This window comes from Equus caballus, chromosome 4 (genome assembly GCF_041296265.1).
Source record: "Equus caballus isolate H_3958 breed thoroughbred chromosome 4, TB-T2T, whole genome shotgun sequence".
In the NCBI taxonomy this organism is placed as follows: Eukaryota; Metazoa; Chordata; class Mammalia; order Perissodactyla; family Equidae; genus Equus; species Equus caballus.
This window is the reverse complement of record NC_091687.1, coordinates 6,149,761-6,170,572: the sequence shown is the minus strand read 5'-3', so window position 1 is coordinate 6,170,572 and position 20,812 is coordinate 6,149,761. Positions and strand designations below refer to the sequence as shown.

The window sequence follows — 20,812 nt, the reverse complement described above, 5'->3', positions numbered from 1 at the left end:
AATATGTCCTCAAGCCAGCACAGTCTAGAGAATAGCGAACTTTTAGGCTGAAATGGGTCATGCTCCCTTTGGGAAGAATTTCCTGAATTTTCCGAGTGCAAGGAGAGAAGGAGAGCAATGTTTCCTGTTCTCATGTTCCTTCCCCTTTCTGCGCGCCTTTTCTTAAGGCTTACTTAAAAATCTCCTGTATTTTTTGTGAAGCTGGTGAGGCTTTATTTGCATTTGGATCTAAGTAAACTCTATAGATTTGTGGTTTTCAACACAAATTGTCATTTTTTAACCCAGGCGGGAAAAGAAACGATCCATTATTGAACACATATGACACGGCAGGTGTGTAAGGTAGATGCTGTCCTCATATATAAAGAATCTGAGACTAAAAAACTAGAAAAGGCATGTACTTAATAAAAGACAAATCTAGGGCTGTCTGACTCCCAATTCCACGTTCTTTCCACCTGTCCAAGCTCATTCTCACGCACAGAGGGGAGGCCCAACACACTATAGTTGACAGTCATCACGGAGCTAATGACGGACTCTGGCCAGATATTTTTTGTGAAGTCAACAGAGACTAGACTTGGCATTACTGCAAAATAGTTATCCTCTTTTTCATTGCCTCAGGAGAGTTTGGGACCTTACTCACTATGGCGGGATGTCATACATGGAAATTGTCAGTCTTGGAAGTGAAGTCTTTTCTATGACAACAAAGCTCCAGGAATTATGGGTAACAGAGAAACGTGTTGAACCTACCATGAGCATGATCAGCAAGATCCAGAGTGTTGAAAATTCCACAAGACAAATAGCCCAGTTTCTTCACTAAAGAAATGGCAAGGAAAATAAAGAAAGCAAAGAAGCCTACAGATTAGAAGGGACAAGAGATATTTCAACTGAATGCAATGCATGGATCTTCTTTGGATCCTGATTTGAGCAAACCAACAATAAAAAGAAATTGTGAGAGAATAAGGAAACTTTGAGTGCTGCCTAAATATTTCATAATATTCACAAATTATTGTTATTTTTTAGATGCGATGATGGTACTGTGATTATGTTAGAAAAGAAAGAGAGACCTCATCTCTTAGAGATGCTGCTAAAGCATTTACAGATGAAACAATATGATGCCTTGAACTTGTTTTAAATTAATCTGGAGTAGGAGAAGGAGGAAGGTGGGAATGGAGGAGGCAGGTGGACAGATAGGAGGAGATTGATTGGCCCTGCGTGAGCATCTATTGCAGCTGGGTGATAGCTACAAGGGGTTCACTATATTAGTCAGACATTTATATGTTTGAAAGTGTCCATAATAAAAAATTATTATAATTATGATCAAAGTTATTCTAATTAATTAAAAATTTCTCCTTTTCTCTGACGCTTGTGTCTGCATCTTTACAACAACTCTATGAGGTCTGACATGAACATGCTCTAGGTTTTTGAGATGATAGTCGTGGTTCAAAAGAAGAAAAGGAAGGAAGGGAGGAGGAAAGAGAGAGGAAAGAAAAGGAAGAAAAGCTGAGCCAAGGGAGGAGAAGGGAAGAAAACTCTTGACAAAGAGAGCCAGGTTTCTGGAGACTCAAGTTCCAAAATGAACAGAATTCACATGGGTCGAAGGCAGCCTCTCGCCTCTCCGACATCCTGATGGTGGAGCGGAGTTGCCCACATGGGCCTGGACGCCAGAAGCCTTCAAAGGTAAAGGGGCACTTCACCTAGCTTTGTCCCGGGCTCCGTGGAGTGGCCCTTAATGTCAACACTTTAAAGCTGCTCTGAATAATCTGCACCATGAAGCATATTGGACAGCAAGAGGCAGACGTACTTGAGAGAATCTTTCCAAAAATAATTCCCAGATATTGTTTCCTGGGTGAAGTTATTGAGGAAACAATTTGGAGTGATCTTGAGCTGATGGCAAAGTGACCGTGTAGTCCCTGTCCAGCAGCAGATGAAAATGAGAACAAGAACTTGAAATTAGGTTGCATGACATCACATGTTTCCTTTCGTAACTTTCTTTTTCTTTTAGGAAAATTGGCCCTGAGCTAATATCTGTTGCCAATCTTCCTCTTTTTTTTTTCTCCCCAAAGCCCCAGTACGTAGTTGTATATCCTAGTTGTAGGTCATTCTAGTTCTTCTATGTGGGACGCCACCACAGCATGGCTTAATGAGTGGTACATAGGTCCACACCCAGGATCCAAACCCGTGAACCCCGGGCCACCAAAGTGGAGCATGCAAACTTAACCACTCAGCCACGGAGCCGGCCCCATTTTTGTAGCTTTTTTAAGGGACATTTTCTCACACACATCAAGAGAGCACGTGATGTGACGTGCTCCTGTGACATCCAATAGCCATCTTGTTTTGTCCTTGCCTTTCCTCACCCCCACCCCTGATGGATTGCTTTCAAACCAATCCTAAACACCATTATCATTTCATCTATAGAACTTCTGTACACATTGTTTCTTTTTATTTCAGATTCATGGGATTAGCAGACGAGCCTCAGATGGATTTGCAGAGCAGAGAGTCCATCCAGAGAAAACCAGAGTGTTGTGGATTTGGAGGTCAGAGGAGACGGGGGACGGCAGTCGGCAGAGGCTGGGAGGAGGACAGGCGGCAGGTCTGAGCAACACCGGGAGTGGCAGAGAGAGGCCCAGAGGCACGGACGACGGCTGCAGTTTCCGGGGGGCACTTCCCCATCCGATGTCCAGAGCGGGGGTAAGGGGTGGTTATGGAGGAGTGCCAGGAGGGCCTGGTCCTGCCACCAGGCAGTACAACGTCGTCACCCAGAGCTGTCAGGAAGGGCGCCAGGAAAGTCAGGTTTGAGAGACTGAAATTTGTTCATTTCACTGTCAAAACCTTTATTTCCACTCAATTTGATAGAAACTTTTCTAAACCGTATTACACACTTCTCTGCTTCCTTCAGGAGAGATGTGCAGGGCACACTGAGCCTTCTCTTGGTGATTTACAAGCATCACCATAAAGGACAGTCTTGCGTTGACCTCAACTATAGTCATGCTTCCAGAGATTATTGAGAATTATTTTACATGTTGCTCCTAAACTAAACGGCCTCTAGATTTTTCTATCTTCTTTATTTTAATAAGATAAAGTGGGGCCAGTTCGGTGGCATAGTGGTTAAGTTCATGTGCTCCACTCAGTGGCCCAGGGTTCCCGGGTTTGGATCCTGGACATGGACCTATGTACCACCCATCAGGCCATGCTGTGGTGGCATCCCACATACAAAATAGAGGAAGATTGGCACAGATGTTAGCTCTGGTCCAATCTTCCTCACCAAAAAAAAAGATAAAATGAAAGTAGGAGGGATTGTCTCTTCTCTCCAGTTGGCTGTCCTTTTTACAGCTATCAATGTCCCTAACCCTCAGACCCACCTCTGTTCTGCTTCTAACTTGGTGCTGCTAACCAGGCTGTGAGGATTGTTACACCTGTGTCTCAGGTAACAGTAAGCTGGCTCTGAGTAAGAATCCAAGGGGCTCACCTCCGAGGAAAGTGTATGATTTCATGACATCTATTTTGCGTCTTCAAAGTCTCTTTGTGGTTTGCTTTTTTGTTCTTAGCCGAGTCCTGGGCGGCTACAGCTGCTGAGCGGGTGATATACTGCTTCTGTATTTGCTCACAGCTGTTTGACACAAGATCAGAAAAGAAGCTAAATCAGATCTCAGCATCTCCCAGAGAAAAGAAAATAGGGCAAGGCATAGGAGATGGGCAATAAACAGCCTGAAAAGATAGACACACCACATAAAAATGTCCTCCAGCTATCCCTGGGTCTTGGTAGGAGAGAATTTAGACCGAAATAGTAATTGTTAAAGTATGTTTTATCCAAAAAAAAAAGTATAGCTAGAAAATAAGAGACACAGAACTTAACTTTACATAAGAACACATTGAACTACCTCAAAATCAGTAAGTCTAGGGGCAAAAAGAGGCTCATTCTATGAAGCGGATGAAAGACGCCTTCCCAAAACAAGAAACGAACCTTCACGTGCAGACAAGAGAGCAAGGCCAGAGGGCCTCAACGCCCCAGACGTCAGCTACAGGCCTCAGTCGCCCACAAGAAGGGCAGGTGGGCACCTGTCCAGGCACGTTACTCCTCCCTCAGCAAGGAGACCCTGGGCTTTAGTTTTCTGACCGACAAGAGGTGTAGTTGGTGTGTTGGAAATGAGAGCATCTTAGGTGAGTTGTTCACGATGGTCTGGGGTCCCTAATTATTAGAGGCTGGAATGCAGGGCACTGCAGACAAGGGGCCTGGAAGGAGGAACCAAGGTTTTCAAACTGCAGGGAAAAGACTGAAGACATTTTGCAAACTGAGACCCTTGACCCTTACTGTGCAGCACAATCATCCGGGAACTTTTGTTCGTTGAATTTCCCTGATCGAGGCATCACTTATATAAATTGAACGTACCACATGTACGTTCACGTACGACACGTAAGACCTCACTTTGAAAATGAGTTTGGACAAATGCATGTGCTTCGTGACTCACACCGCTATCAAGATATAGGACGCATCCATCACTCCAGAAAGATCCCCCGTGCACTTCACAGTCACTCACAGAACCGCCCTTCCTAGAGGCAACCTCTGTTCTGATTCCTTTTACTTTGCCTGTTCCAGAACTTCCTAAAAATGGAATCATATAGTCAGTACTCTTCTGGGTGTGGATTCTTTCGCTCAGCATCGTGACTTTGAGGTCCACCCATGTTGTAACGTGAGTCAATAGTTCTCTCCTCTTCTATCACTGAGTAGCATCCTTTTTGTATGGACGTACCACAATTTGCTCATTCCTCTTCTAGTTGAGGGACATTTGGATTGCTTCCAGTTTGGGGCTATTATTAATGAAGGTGCTAAGTCTTTAAGTGTACATAATTTCACTTCTCCTGGATAAAAACCCAGAAGTAGTGTTTCTGTCATTGGGTACGTGTATGTTCCAGTTTATGAGAAACTGCCAGACCAATGTCCTGTGGTCACACAATTTTGTCCTCCTGGCAGAAAAGGATGAGACTTCTAGTTGCCCTGCATCCTCATGTTGTCAGTTTTCTTAAAATTTTAGCTATTAGTGGATACCTCATTTTGGCTTTATTTTGCATTTCCCTGATAACTAATGATGTTAAACCCTTTTTCATGGGCTTATCGGCTATTTATATATTTTCCTTTGTGAAGTGCCCATTCAAGCTTTTTGGCCAATTTTTCAGTCGGGCTGTTTGTCTTTTTATTACTGAGTTTCAGGAATTGTTAAGAAATGCTTGATAGACGTCCTTTGTTGGATATATGTGTGGCAAATATTTTCTCCCAATCTGTGACTTGTTTCTTCTCTTTCTTAACAGTATCTTTGGATAAGCAGATGTTTTCAATTTTGATGAAGTCTATTTTAACACTTTTTTTTTCCTTTTCTGATTATCTGGGGAACCTAAAAAAAATCCCCATGCCTGGGCCCTGCCCGAGGGATTTGCTTCAAATCCCAGGGTTGAAAACCTCAGCGCTAAAAGGAAATATGACTTAAAATACAGAGTTCTAAAAAAACAAAGTTCTGAAAATGTAATAAGGCATAATCCAAATGAACATCAAGGAGGCACCTAAAACCCCTCTGTGTCAGCGCAGGGAACGCCTCAGTGAGGAGGTGGAGAGAGGACCTTGTAAGAAGGACGGGACCAAGGAGAGCGGGGTGCTGCTACAGCTCTGCCCTCAGGCCTGTGAAATACTCAGAGAGCAAACACGGGCCTCACGAAATAACATTTGGGGCAAGAAGACGAACAAGAAAGTCAGAGCCTGGAGTGGATGGGGGCGAGATGATGAACCACCCAGCTGTGGTTTTGCTTCTGTCTTTGCCGTCTGGGAGGAGAATCTCCGACACAGGAAAACAGAACACAGATGGTGAAGAGGGAGCAGAAGTTGAAGAGCAATGGAGAGGGAGCGAGGGAACCCCGGGCAGCTGTAAATGAGCTCGGGTCTCCAGGCCCCGCGACCTGCCGCCTGGGGAAATGCAAGACTCGGCAGAGGTAATTGAGGAAATTGTAATCTCTGAAAATGACGGAGCAAGAAACGGTGCCAGAAAACCCACAGTCAGAAAATGCTCCAAGTTTCAAAAACGGGGCTGTCAGAAACTGTCAGGTCACGGCAATGTCCAGCATCTGCCCCGGGGATGTGCCCCTTGAAGACTGGGCAGCCCCAGGCCGCTGTCCGGGAAGCTCAGAACCGCCTGGCCCACAGAAAAGCAGGTTGGACCTCAAATCCAGTTGACAGGACTCCTCTCTGGGATGAATCCTACGAACAAAGGTCTCGGCCCAGCCCCGCTTCACTACCCTGTTAGCTTCTTCTATGTGAGAAATGAGCCTGTCATGAGTTCTTTACACTGACTGAGCACCTTCGATATGCTAGGCTAGTGTTTCTCAAATTCGAAAACTCTCAAGTCCTCAAGAAGACGTGCTCAGCCCAGACAGAGATGCAGAGGCCCCGGTAGAAAAGCACCGGATTGGAAGTCAAGAGCTGGTGAGTGGAGAAATAAACTGGTCCATCCAGACGATGGGCCATTCCTCAGCAATAAAGCGCAATGAGCTGTCAGTCAGGAAAGACACGAAGGAGCCTTAAATGCACCTTACTAAGTGAAAGAAGCCAATCTGAAAAGGCTACGTACCACATGATTCCAACCATGTGACCTTCTGGAAAAGGCAAAACTACAGAGACAACACAAAGATCATGGTTGCCAGGGGTTGGGGAGGAAAGGAGAGATGAACGAGTGGAGCATAGAGGGCACTGGAATATTCTGGGCGATACAATAATGGTGGATACATGTTATTACATGTTTGTCCAAACCCACAGAATGCACAGCAGCAAGAGTGAGCCCTGGTGTAAACTGTGGCCTTTGGATGATACGATGTGTCCGTGCAGGTTCATTGATGGTAACAATTGTACCCTTCTGGTGGAGGATGTTGATAGTGGGGGAGGCTGTGCATGTGTGGAGCAGGGGGTACACGGGAATTCTGTGCTTTCTGACCAATTTTGCTATGAACCTAAAACTGCTTTAAAAAATAAAGCCTATGTTTTAAAAATGGAAGTTGAGAACAAGAAACAAAATTTGTGTAGAGAACGTTTGGACCCCTGAAACTGCATCCGTAAACCCGGCTGAAGAAACAGTGTGTGAGGTGCTCCATATGCATTATTTCTAATTCTTAAAGTCACCTGAAGGATATATATTATTATTCTAATTTTAGAGACGATTTAACTGGGACAGGTTTAAGCATGTTGACCCAAATCACATTGCTAATGACTGACAGGACAGGATTAAACTCAAGCTCTTCCAAGTGAATGAAAAACCCGTGCTCTTGAACAAGACTGCCGCTGCCTCCCACTGCGACCTCAGCTCGCCTGCTGTGGACTCCCCAGGCTTCCGTTCCACCTCAGTCCTTTCTCAGCCTGGGTTTGTCTGCACGCTTCTCCTTCATCCCAGCTCTGTCGCTGCCAGGAACCCTGACACACCCTCAGCCCGGTCCCTGGTCTTAACTCCCAGCCTGGCTGATCAAATGCTCGCCAGCCTCGTTCTAAGCTGGCCAGCCCCTTAACCAGCGTTCCTTCTCCTCCCGCTGTGATCCTACCCTTAGCCTCACCTGCATCCCCAGCCCTGCCCAGCCCAGGTGCAGGAATCGGGGCCCTGCCCTGGTTCAAGGCCCAATCACGGCAGGTTGAGCTGTGAAATGGAAGAAATCATGGCCCCTTCTGGGCAGCCAGAGGAGACCGAGTGGACCAAAGAGACTAGGAGGCGATGTTGTCATTTTATCTAATCAATTATAGACCAACGTTGGAAACCATCTACGAATTTGAGGTGCTTTGTGAAGAGGCTTCTACTCCCATCTCTGGTGCCTTTGGGGACGAGTAGATATAATGTCAATGCCTTGAGTGGTAGCTCTTAAGGAACAGAAGAAAGGCAGCAATCATCAGCTCCCTCACAAAGTCAAAGATGTGAGCCCAATTTTGGCATTGTTAGAGGAACAACTCTCCGTGAATTACCGCATCAACGACGCCTGTATCATGATTTCCTCTCTTCCCTAAGATACGGGAGAAGGTGGTCCATACTCATCTGGGAGCCAGTTTCAGTAACGCTGTTGTTCTGTGTCCAAAGATGGGTAGCGATATCTGCTACCTGTTTAAATACGTTCTGGAATTTTGGATAATGTATATCTATAATACGATATTTAAACTTTTTAATGAGTTCATTTTAAATGTAATTACCATTCTAACTTTGTCTGTGAAGTTCGTAGTAAACCTGTTATTATATGGAAAAAAGTGGACAAACAGTCAGCCAGCCCGTGGGAGTTAGAATTGGTGGGCATAACTCCAGCGTTTCTCATGGCAGCTAGTCCATCTTTTCCCTATGAAGGTGAAGCAATGACTTCTGGAAGCCAAGCAGGTGCTATGCCATAGCAAAATAAAGGATGGTTAACTGAGCTCCATCTCCCAGAGTCCTAGCCGTGGTCTACTGAGGGACCTTGAAGAGCCTGGTGGGGCTCAAGGGCATTCTCTTCTGAGCCAAGGCTAACGCCATGACTGTCACGGCCATTGATAACTTCATATTTGAGAGCTGAGAATAAGGTCAGCCCTCAGAAGCTGTGATCCTGACTTCTTTGCTCACCATGAGCATTACCACCAGCCACACACTGGTGGGCACTGGGGTACCGATTCCATGGTACCCACCCACTGCCCCCACAAACACTTCATCAAGACCGAGTTTTTCACAATGATGTCTTTTCCATTTGTCTTCTTTGGTCCACTTTGTGAAAAAATAAAAACCAGAGAGCTAAGGCTATCCAATGTCTGGAAGGGTTTCAAGGCCACAGTCGTGCATGGCTGCTGCCTAATTCACTAGGCCAGTTGTTGGTGGACGTGCTCTCCACCCAATTACACTTTCACCACCTACCCAGATAAGTGAGGGATACAAGCAGACACAACAGCCTTGTGGACTCAGCCGAACCACTAAGCAAGCTTTCTGTGCTGACCAGGCAACAATTTTATTATCATCCGGCTTCATACGGAATTGCCTACAAGCTAAGAATGCACTGATTAGTGGACATGGATATTCCATCCTCTTAACAGCTATATTTCCAAAATAATTTCTTTAATAATCCTCCACTCTATAAAAAGTGAATTAGTCCTATTGCTGTTAACAATTACCACAAACGTAGCAGGTTCCACAGCAAAAAATTACTACCTTAGAGTTCAGTAGGTCAGAAGTTTAAAATCAAGGTGTGGACAGGGCTGTATTTTTTCCAGGCTCTGCAGGAGAATCTCTCTCCTTGCCTTTTCCAGCATCTCGAGGCAGTCTGCATCCCTTGGCTCCCGGCCCCTGCCTCCATCTTCAAAGCCAGCTGTGCCACAGCTCTCTGACCCTGCTTGTTTGGTCATATTTCTCTCTGTGACCACAACTGGGAAAGTTTCTCCACTTTTTTTTTTTTTTTTTATTAATGTTATGATAGATTACAACCTTGTGAGATTTCAGTTGTACATTTTTGTTAGTCATGTTGTGGGTACACCACTTCCCCCTCCGTACCCTCCCCCCACCCCCCCTTTTCCCTGGTAACCACCAATCAGATCTCCTTCTCAATATACTAATTTCCACCTATGAGTGGAGTCATATAGAGTTCGTCTTTCTCTGACTGACTTATTTCGCTTAACATAATACCCTCGAGGTCCATCCACATTGTTGTGAATGGGCCAATTTCGTCTTTTTTTATGGCTGAGTAGTATTCCATTGTGTATATATACCACATCTTCTTTATCCAATCATTAGTTTCTGGGCATGTAGGCTGGTTCCACGTCTTGGCTATTGTAAATAATGCTGCAATGAACATAGGGGTGCAACGGACTCTTGAGATATCTGATATCAGGTTCTTAGGATAGATACCCAGTAATGGGATGGCTGGGTCATAGGGTATTTCTATTTTTAACTTTTTGAGAAATCTCCATACTGTTTTCCATAGTGGCTGTACCAGTTTGCATTCCCACCAACAGTGTATGAGGGTTCCTCTTTCTCCACAACCTCTCCAACATTTGTCGTTCTTGGTTTTGGATGTTTTTGCCAATCTAACGGGGGTAAGGTGATATCTTAGTGTAGTTTTGATTTGCATTTCCCTGATGATTAGCGATGATGAACATCTTTTCATGTGTCTATTGGCCATATTCATATCTTCTTTTGAGAAATGTCTGTTCATGTCCTCTGCCCATTTTTTGATCGGGTTGTTTGTTTTTTTGTTGTTAAGCAGTGTGAGTTCTTTGTATATTATGGAGATTAACCCTTTGTCGGATAAGTGGCTTGTAAATATTTTTTCCCAATTAGTGAGCTGTTTTTTTGTTTCAATCCTGTTTTCCCTTGCCTTGAAGAAGCTCTTTAGTCTGATGAAGTCCCATTTGTTTATTCTTTCTATTGTTTCCCTCAACTGAGGAGTTACAGTGTCCGAAAAGATTCTTTTGAAACTGATGTCAAAGAGTGTACTGCCTATATTCTCTTCCAAAAGACTTATTGTCTCAGGCCTAATCTTTAGGTCTTTGATCCATTTTGAGTTTATTTTGGTGTGTGGTGAAAAAGAATGGTCAATTTTCAATCTTTTGCATGTGGCTGTCCAGTTTTCCCAGCACCATTTGTTGAAGAGACTTTCTTTTCTCCATTGTAGGCCCTCTGCTCCTTTGTCGAAGATTAGCTGTCCATAGATGTGTGGTTTTATCTTTGGGCTTTCAATTCTGTTCCATTGATCTGTGGACCTGTTTTTGTACCAGTACCATGCTGTTTTGATCACTGTAGCTTTGTAGTATGTTTTGAAATCGGGGATTGTGATTCCGCCGGCTTTGTTTTTCTTGCTCAGGATTGCTTTAGCAATTCGCGGTCTTTTGTTGCCCCATATGAATTTTAGGATTGTTTGTTCAATTTCTGTGAAGAATGTTCTTGGGATTCTGATTGGGATAGCATTGAATCTGTATATTGCTTTAGGTAGTATGGACATTTTAACTATGTTTATTCTTCCAATCCATGTGCAAGGGATGTCTTTCCATCTCTTTATGTCATCGCCTATTTCTTTCAAGAGAGTCTTGTAGTTTTCATTGTATAGATCCTTCACTTCCTTGGTTAAGTTTATCCCAAGGTATTTTATTCTTTTCGTTGCGATTGTGAATGGGATAGAGTTCTTGAGTTCTTTTTCTGTTAGTTTATTGTTAGTGTATAGAAATGCTACTGATTTATGCACGTTAATTTTATACCCTGCTACTTTGCTGTAGTTGTTGATTATTTCTAATAGTTTTTCTGTGGATTCTTTGGGGTTTTCTATGTATAAGATCATGTCGTCTGCAAACAACGAGAGTTTTACTTCTTCGTTACCTATTTGGATTCCTTTTATTTCTTTTTCCTGCCAAATTGCTCTGGCCAGCACCTCCAGAACTATGTTGAATAGGAGTGGTGAAAGTGGGCACCCTTGTCTTGTTCCTGTCCTCAGAGGGATGGCTTTCAGCTTTTGTCCATTGAGTATGATGTTGGCTGTGGGTCTATCATATATGGCCTTTATTATGTTGAGGTACTTTCCTTCTATACCCATTTTACTGAGGGTTTTTATCATAAATGGGTGTTGGATCTTGTCGAATGCTTTCTCTGCATCTATTGAGATGATCATGTGGTTTTTGGTTTTCATTTTGTTAATGTAGTGTATCACGTTGATTGACTTGCGGATGTTGAACCATCCCTGTGTCCCTGGTATAAATCCCACTTGATCATGGTGTATAATCTTTTTGATGTATTGCTGTAATCGGTTTGCCAAAATTTTGTTGAGGATTTTTGCATCTATGTTCATCAGTGATATCGGCCTGTAGTTCTCCTTCTTTGTGTTGTCCTTGTCAGGTTTGGGGATCAGAGTGATGTTGGCTTCATAGAATGTGTTAGGGAGTTCTCCATCTTTCTCAATTTTCTGGAACAGTTTGAGGAGAATAGGTATTAAGTCTTCTTTGAATGTTTGGTAGAATTCTCCAGAGAAGCCGTCTGGTCCTGGACTCTTGTTTTTGGGGAGGTTTTTGATTACCGTTTCTATTTCCTTACTTGTGATTGGTCTATTCAGATTCTCCATTTCTTCCTGATTCAGTTTGGGGAGATTGTAGGAGTCTAGGAATTTGTCCATTTCTTCCAGGTTGTTCAATTTGTTGGCATATAGTTTTTCATAGTATTCTCTTATGATCTCTTGTATTTCATTGGTATCTGTTGTGATTTCTCCTCTGTCATTCCTGATTTTATTAATTTGCGATTTCTCTCTTCTTTTCTTGGTGAGTCTGGCTAGGGGTTTGTCAATTTTGTTAATTCTTTCGAAGAACCAACTCTTTGTTTCATTGATCCTTTCTATTGTCTTTTTTGTTTCAATATCGTTTATTTCTGCTCTTATTTTTATTATTTCCCTCCTTCTACTGACTCTGGGCCTTGTTTGTTCTTCTTTTTCTAGTTCTGTTAGGTGTCGTTTGAGGTTGCTTACGTGAGCTTTTTCTTGTTTAGTGAGGTGAGCCTGTATTGCGATGAATTTCCCTCTTAGGACTGCTTTTGCTGCATCCCAAATGATTTGGTATGTCGTGTTCTCATTTTCATTTGTCTCCAGATAATATTTGATTTCTTCTTTAATTTCTTCAATGATCCATTGTTTGTTGAGAAGCGTGTTGTTTAGTCTCCACATTTTTGCACCTTTCTCTGCTTTTTTCTTGTAGTTGATTTCTAGTTTAATAGCGTTATGATCAGAAAAGATGCTTGATATTATTTCAACTCTCTTGTATTTATTGATGTTTGCTTTGGTTCCCAAAATATGGTCAATCCTTGAGAATGTTCCATGTGCACTTGAGAAGAATGTGTAACCTGCTGTTTTTGGATGAAGTGTTCTATATATATCTATTAAGTCCATCTGGTCTAATTTTTCATTTAATTCTATTATTTCCTTGTTGATTTTCTGTCTGGATGTTCTGTCCATTGGTGTTAATGGTGTGTTGAGGTCCCCTACTATTATTGTATTGTTGTTGATGTCTTCTTTTAGTTCTATTAAGAGTTGCTTTACAAATTTTGGTGCTCCTGTGTTGGGTGCGTATATATTTATAAGTGTTATGTCTTCTTGGTGGAGAGTCCCTTTTATCATTATATACTGTCCCTCTTTGTCTTTCTTTATCTGTTTTGCTTTGAAATCTACCTTGTCTGATATTAGTATAGCGACACCTGCTTTCTTTTGTTCATTATTAGCTTGGAGTATTGTTCTCCATCCCTTCACTCTGAGTCTGTGTTTGTCTTTGGGGCTGAGGTGTGTTTCCTGGAGGCAGCATATTGTTGGATCTTGTTCTTTGATCCATCCTGCCACTCTGTGTCTTTTGATTGGGGAGTTCAATCCGTTTACATTTAGAGTGATTATTGAGACGTGGGGGCCTACCACTACCATTTTGTGTCTTGTTTTCCGGTTTTCTTCAGTTTCCTTTGTTTCTCGTCCCATGGTTTAATCTGTTCTGATGTAGAGCTGCTACTCTCTGTTGTTGTCCTTCTACTTATCTCCTCTGCTCTTGGTTTTGTAGCCCCTTTCCTTTTTTGGATTTTTCAGGAATGAGGGTTTTCCTGAGGATTTCCTGAAGAGGAGGTTTTGTGGCAATGAACTCCCTTAATTTTTGTTTATCTGGGAAAGTTTTTATTTCTCCATCGTATTTGAAGGATATTTTCGCTCGGTAGAGAATTCTCGGCTGTAGGTTTTTGTCCTTCAGATTTTTGAATATATCATTCCACTCTCTTCTAGCCTGTAAAGTTTCTGCTGAGAAATCTGCTGATAGCCTGATGGGGGTTCCTTTGTAGGTTAGTTTCTTTTGCCTGGCTGTCCTTAATATTTTCTCCTTGTCGTTGACTTTTGCTAGCTTCACTACTATATGCCGTGGAGTTGGTCTTCTTGCATTGATAAAGTTTGGAGATCTATTGGCTTCTGTCACCTGAAGATCCATCTCCCTCACCAGATTTGGGAAGTTCTCAGCCATTATTTCTTTGAATAGGTTTTCTGCCCCTTTCTCCTTCTCTTCTCCCTCTGGTATACCTATAATCCTTACGTTGCATCTCCTAATTGTGTCTGATAATTCTCGGAGAGTTTCTTCATTTCTTTTAAGTCTTGCTTCTCTCTCCTCCTCTGCCTGCAACAATTCTATATTGCCATCTTCCAAATTGCTAATTCTTTCCTCCATATTATCGGCCCTACTGTTCAGAGCATCTAGATTTTTCTTAATCTCCTCTATTGTGTTCTTCATTTCCAGTATTTCTGTTTGGTTCTTCTTTATCGTATCAAACTCTTTTGTGACATAGCTCCTGAACTCGTTGAGTTGTCGGTCAGAATTCTCTCTTAACTCAGTGAGTATTTTAATGATGGCTGTTTTGAAGTCATCATCATTTAGGTTATATATCTCATTTTCTTTGGGATTGTTTTCTGTGTATTTGTTACTTTCTTTCTGTTCTGGAGATTTAATGTATTTTTTCATATTGCTTGATGATGTTGATTTGTGCCTCCGCATGGAGATAGAGTTTAGTTGCTCCTTTCACTTGTTTCAGCTGCTGCGGTGGGGGGAGCAGCTGTTTATACTTCACCAACCAGGAACCCTGTCCGTAGTTGCTAACTGGGCCTGGGCCCCTCTTCGTAGCCACAGTGGCCCTTTGGATTCCCTCCTCTGCCGTGGGGGCCGTCACGGGGGGCTTCAGGCTGCAGGTGCCTACTGTTGTTGCCCACCTAGATGCGCTCTCTCCTTGGGGTCTGCAACGGTGTTATGGGCTTTTCCAGCGGCCAGGGGTGGGATCACTTTTATTTGTCGCTCGGTTGCTGTCGGCACCCACCAAATCTCACTTGTCCTCTATGGGTCGCAGGAGAGCTATTGGCATCTTCTACAGTCTGTGGTTAGTACACCTAGCTATGCTGCTTTTGCCCTGGGGTCTTCCAGCCTTGTGGCTGGTGGCTGGGTGCCTTCTACTGGTGCTGTGCAGAGGCTTTCCCTAAGGCTTCTGTGAGCCTGTAGGGTTTCCCCCTAGGCTACTAAGCTGGGTCTCTGGAACTCTCTCCAGCCCCAGTCCTCTCCGAGATCTCCAGCAATCCCTAGCCTCACCGGGTGGGCAACGGCAGCTGGGGGTCGCCCCGCCCTCTGGGCTTCTCTCCGGGCCTCTGCCGGGAGCCCTGAGTGCTCAGCGTGGCCCCTCTGCTACCGGCAGACAGAGAGTTTTGTCTGCTGCCCGGGCGGAGCTCCGGCACTTCCCCTCCGGGTCGCCGATCCGGCCTTTGAAAGTTCCCCCGCCCCGGTCCTCTCCGAGATCTCCGGCAATCCCTAGTCCCACGGGGCGGGCAACGGCAGCTGGGGGTCGCCCCGACCTCTGGGCTTCTGTCCGGGCCTCTGCCGGGAGCCCTGAGTGCTCAGCGTGGCCCCTCTGCTACCGGCAGACAGAGAGTTTTGTCTGCTGCCTGGCGGAGCTCCGGCGCTTCCCCTCCGGGTCGCCGATCCGGCCTTTGAAAGTTCAAGTTTCTCCACTTTTAAGGACTCTTTTGACTACATTGGGCCCACCCAGATAATTCAGGATAATCTCCCCACCTCAAAATCCTTAACTTAGTCATATCTTCAAAGACCCTTTTCCCACATAAAGTAACATATCCATAGACTCTGGGGATTATGACACGGACGTCTTTGGGGGCCATTATTCTGCCTACCACAAAGGTAAAGGGTAACCTTAATGCCATTTATACTTTAAGTACCTCTCATAATCCCGGAGTTTGTGAATGAGAGTTTCTAAGATTGGTATCATATATTTCAAAAGACCATCTTTCATTCGTTAGACTTAGCGTCATCGCAGAACAAATTACTTGTCAAAGAGTATGCGCTGAAGCCGACACTATGTAGGGGACAGTGGTACATGATCTTTTAGGGAAATGTTTCAAGTATATTTAATTTCTCACCCTTGTCCCGAGGGCCTTGACATCCCTCTGGATTTACGGGTTAAATACAAAACTGCAAAAGCACGTATTTTTTAACCAGTGGAAGTCAAATTTCTGGGCCATATCAACTTTAAGCATGACATCCAGATGGATGAACGTCATCTTTTGTCATTTCCAAGATCATCATTATTTCTATTTTGAGGACCTCCCACAAAAAATAGCTACCAAAAATTTACAACTTTCAAGAGTCATCCACCGGATCTCTGAAGACCTGAAGAAATGACTTACCTCTGTTCTGACCCACAGCAGCCTTTCCTGGGAGGGAGAGGACCCCTTCAGCATCCTATCCTCACCTGGTCTAAAAGCCACCAGCATGGTGACTCGGCAGGACTTTCCACAAATTCTTCTTCTCCATAGAGAGCTATACCAGTACCATCCAGCAGAACTTTCTTCCATGACGAAAATGTTCTGTAATCAGCACTTTTCAATGCAGTAGCCACTAGCTACACATGGCTACTGAGCACTTGAAATGTCATGAGTGTGACTAAGCAATTGAAGCTTTTTCTGATTAATCAATTTGAATTTAATATAAACAGTTGCGTGTGGCTACTGGCTACCATATTGGACAGGGCAGATCTAAACCCTCTGAGAAAAACGAGAACTTGGCCATCAAAGGCATGTTTTGATCCTGTGGATCCCATCTAGAAGGAGAGGGATCAGGCACTCCATCCTACTGTGCATGGACCACTGCGAACTCAAGCATTTCCAGAGTCTGAGAGGCTCCAACTAAGCATCAAACCCATTGACTCAACACCAACGCACACAGCATCCTGAGCACCCAGAGCCAAAGGTTTTCTGTTCCGGCTCACAGGACTGACCACCCGGCCCTGTTCAAGGCAGGAGGGTCGATGAGTAAGAATGCCCACATTCTCGCCAAAAAGAAATGTGCCACAACTCAGCCTCGCTGACTTTGTATCTCTCAACAGAGAGCAGCCGCAAAGGCACAGCCCATGGCCATTGCTTGGCCCCTGAGCCAATCACAGGGCACACTTTCTCTCTGACCCCCAACACTCACATCCAGCATCCATGCCTTACCTCTCAGTTTGCACCCGCCATTACATTCTGTAAATTGGAACTTTCAGCAGTTCTAGAAGGAGATGCCTACAAAAAATGGACATATTCAAGGAGGGTTCCTGGGTCAACTCTCCATTCAGTCCCTGCCATATGCCCAGTAACCCAACGTAGTAACTGGGTCATGGGTGGAACTGGTATCACCCTGAACTCCCTTAGGTGGAGCCTTTCACTACAACTGGCTACGCGGGGCGGGGGGGGGGGGGGGGGGGGCGGCTACAACTGCCCAGATGTGCATATGAAATGCGTTTCTTTTTTATGCATCTCCCGATGGGGTTGCTTCAGCACTACGGCCTCAGTTTATACCCCAATGTTTGCAAAGAGGACGTTACAGGTGACTTTTCTTCTGTGCTTTCCTACCACCATCACCAAGCTGTCACTGGTTCTTACAGTTACGTTTTCCCTATGACGCCCATTTGTTGTGCTACATTTACCCCAGTTCCCGCCAGCCCGAAAATCTCTTAAAGCCACTATGATAGGAATAACTACCAGTACAAATGTCCTGTTGGCAGGCCAGTTTGTACATAATCTTACACCAGGTCAGGTCTGCGTACAAGACTAGGTTGAAGAAACTGTCTTCCTGGAGAAACTCTCCGCGTCAGGAACCTAGTATAGATATTCACCAAAATCTCCCAATTCACCCAATTCTTCCATATACCCCAAACTCTAAGAAGATGAACAACACTTCTCTAGTCCTATTTCCCATTGCCTAGGTCATCCATTCTGGCAGACTGGAGCCATCGGTACTCCCCAGCTCCCAAATCCACCCCCGTCTTCATCATCCCCTCCTCTTGGCCACCTAGCTTGAGGCCATGTCACAGCCATAGCAGCCAGATGCCTTCTATCCTGCTCAAAGATACTAAAAAGCTTCCGTTCCCTGTGAACTAGGAGATGTGACCCAGTATTGTCCTTCTTGTATACATGACCTTTAAATACCGATGCCCTTCTGTCACCAGTAAGTATCATGACCCAATAGACTGAGCCTTAGTCAGGCGAAAATGAGGCCTAAGATAGAGACCATCTAAAGGGCTGGTCTTTAAAAAGGGCTGTTCCCTCATCAATACGGAATGTATGAACAACTGGATTCAACAAACTTTCTTCTTCACCTGTATGTGCCAAGCACTTTTTGTTGTCAGTGCCGTCAAGTGGATTCCGACACCTATTGACCCGTGTGCTGCAGAGCAGAACCCTGCATGGTCTTTTCACCTTCCGGTGCTGTATCAAACAATGCTTTGCTGCTATTCGTAGGGTGTTCGTGGCCAATTTCTTTCAGAAGTGGGTGGCCAGGTCCTTCTTCCTAGTCTGTTTAGCCTGGCAGCTCTGCTGAAAACTGTCCATCATGGTGACCCTGCTGGTATTTGAAATAACAGTGGCAGAGCTTTCAGAATCACAGCAACATGCAGCTGCCACAGTGTGACAACCGACAGACAAGTGGTGTGGTTCCCTGACCGGGAAATGAACCCAGAAACGAACCTTAACCACTAGACTACAAGGGCTGGCTGCTAAGTACTAGGGATCCCAAGATATTTTCTGGCCCTCAAGAAGCTCACAACCTGGAGAGGAAACCAGCAAATAAATCACTTATTACAACACAGAGTAATATCCTATGAAAGAAATAAAATAAGGGTACTCAGAGAAGGCCATGCTCTTCACAAGGGGAAGGGGCAGCAGGTGGCAGGCGGGGAAGACATGCTGAGTGGAGCAGCAATTACTCAGGTGGATGGGGGTAAGGTGGGGACAGAGACTTCTGGCAGCAGGAGCAATATGTTCAATAGCATAAAAGAGAGCGCCTACAATGTGACCACCCAGAACATGGACGCGTGCAGCCCGAGGCGTGCGAGATGAGGTGGGAGGGAGTGGGAGGGGAGGCAGGCCCAGGGAGGGGCAGCTATTTCATGCCAAACTGCTTGACTTTATCCTGAAGGTCATAGCAAAACCACTGAAGGATTTTTAAGCAGGGGAAAGATCAGATGAAGTTTGTGTTCCAAAATAAGGACTGAATCTACCGGTGTTGAGACTGAATGGGAAGTCAAATCTGGAGGCAAGGGGACCAGTGAGGTGGCTGCGAGGCGATTCAAGAATGAGATGACAGGGGCTGGCCTGGTGGCACAGTGGTTAAGTGCACACGTTCCACTTTGGCAGCCCAGGGTTCACCAGTTCGTATCCCGGGTGCGGGTCTACATACTGCTTGGCAAGCCATGCTGTGGCAGGTGTCCCACATATAAAGTAGAGGAAGATGGGCACAGATGTTAGCTCAGGGCTAATCTTCCTCGAAAAAAAAAAAAAAAGAAAGAAAGAAAAGAATGAGCTGACAGTGGCCAGGGGGATGACAGAACAGTGGAGAGACAGAGGCAGTTTTAGAGCTATTAGAGGTAGAAATGATAGGGCTCGGTGATTCAACTGGCTACGGGGAGGCAGAGGCAGCTGGAGGACTCTGTGAGCACCCCCAGGTTGCTGGTTTGGACAGTTGGGTGGTTAGTGTCATTTGCTGAGATGGGAAGTGACGTTGTCTCGTTACAAGCCCCAGTGAGGCAGCTCACTTCCCGAGACCAATCCTCACTCTGAACTTCCATTAGCTTCACCTCCCCCAGCCTTGGGCTTTCTTGGTTTCTTGCTTTCAGTCAAACACCGTCTCCAGCCTTCCCTGGCCCGCTGGTTTGCTCCTTGAAGGAGCATTCTTGCTCTCTCCCTGCGCCCGATGCACTCTTAGGGTAGATTCTTCAGTTCCCCTCTCTGCCCACTAGTCAACTCTCCACTCTAATTAACCAGACTCCACACCTACACACTTAACCGACCCGCCCACCTCACCACTGAGCTGCCTTCACGCACCACCCTGTTGGCCTTGGCCCTGCCAGCCCCTCCAGGTGCCACTGCAACACATCCCAGCCTGAACCCTGCCCCTTTCAGAGTCACTCAGAGCCTGACCAAAAAAGCAAGTTGCTATAGGTCCACAGCAAAATCTAGAATAGACTATAAAAGAGACGTTTTGTGAACCTTAAGGGGGAAAGGTGATGAGAAGTAGGAACTCACACTGGGTTTGCTAAGAAGAAAAGTGAACACTTCCCCTTTTGGATAGGCTTACTGATTTAATTAACCAGGAAAATGCTGTGGACAGAAAGGTGTTTGACCAAATTTCTCACGTCCTTATAGACAAGACTGGATGGTACTACAATGAGGTGTGGTCCCCTTTGGTTGAATAATTGCAGCCCAGGAGTATTCATTCATTGACTGGTTGGTTGGTTCACCTACAGGTACTCAGAGACTCTGTCCTTGGTCCTGTCTTCAACAAGACTTTTATCAATGATTTGGACAAAAAGAGACGTTATAGCTATTAAAATATGAGAATGACATTGTGCTAGATAGTTTAACGGGTCATGCAATTGGGAGGCCAACGGGTCCATATCACAGTTGGAATGAGGTCACAACCAACAAGAAAAATAGTGGGGATAGATAGGAAGTCCTTCTTTTAAGATCAAGAAAGCCATCTGCAAGGATGCACAATGAACGAAACCTGAATCGACAGCAGTTTGTTAAAACAAAGAAAAACTAAGAGTTTTCTTGCCTACAAGGTCAAAATGAACAAAGAGACCTACTCAGCGCTCCAAGCCTACGACTGGGGGGAGGGCGCAGTCATTGCACATGGCATCCAGAGCAAAGGAGGCAGTGTTCCCTCTGCTGTGAACACAACATCCAGCCGTCCGTGGCACGCTCAAGAGGGGCTTGGTGAATTCGACTGTGGCTGCCTCTAGAGAGCAGAATGGGGGGGGGGGGCAAT

General features: G+C 44.9%; 1 protein-coding gene and 1 long non-coding RNA gene across 3 annotated transcripts in view; both read right to left on the bottom strand.

The window, feature by feature from the left end:
• Positions 1-20,812, bottom strand: part of CDHR3 (cadherin related family member 3) — a 135,780-nt gene that overhangs the window by 78,969 nt on the left and 35,999 nt on the right. The window lies entirely within an intron of this gene.
• On the bottom strand, positions 2,416-3,604 carry LOC138923870 (uncharacterized). Its single transcript, XR_011438090.1, has 2 exons — positions 3,464-3,604; positions 2,416-2,759 (listed from the first exon to the last, which is right to left on the bottom strand). It is a non-coding gene; the product is annotated as an uncharacterized lncRNA (long non-coding RNA).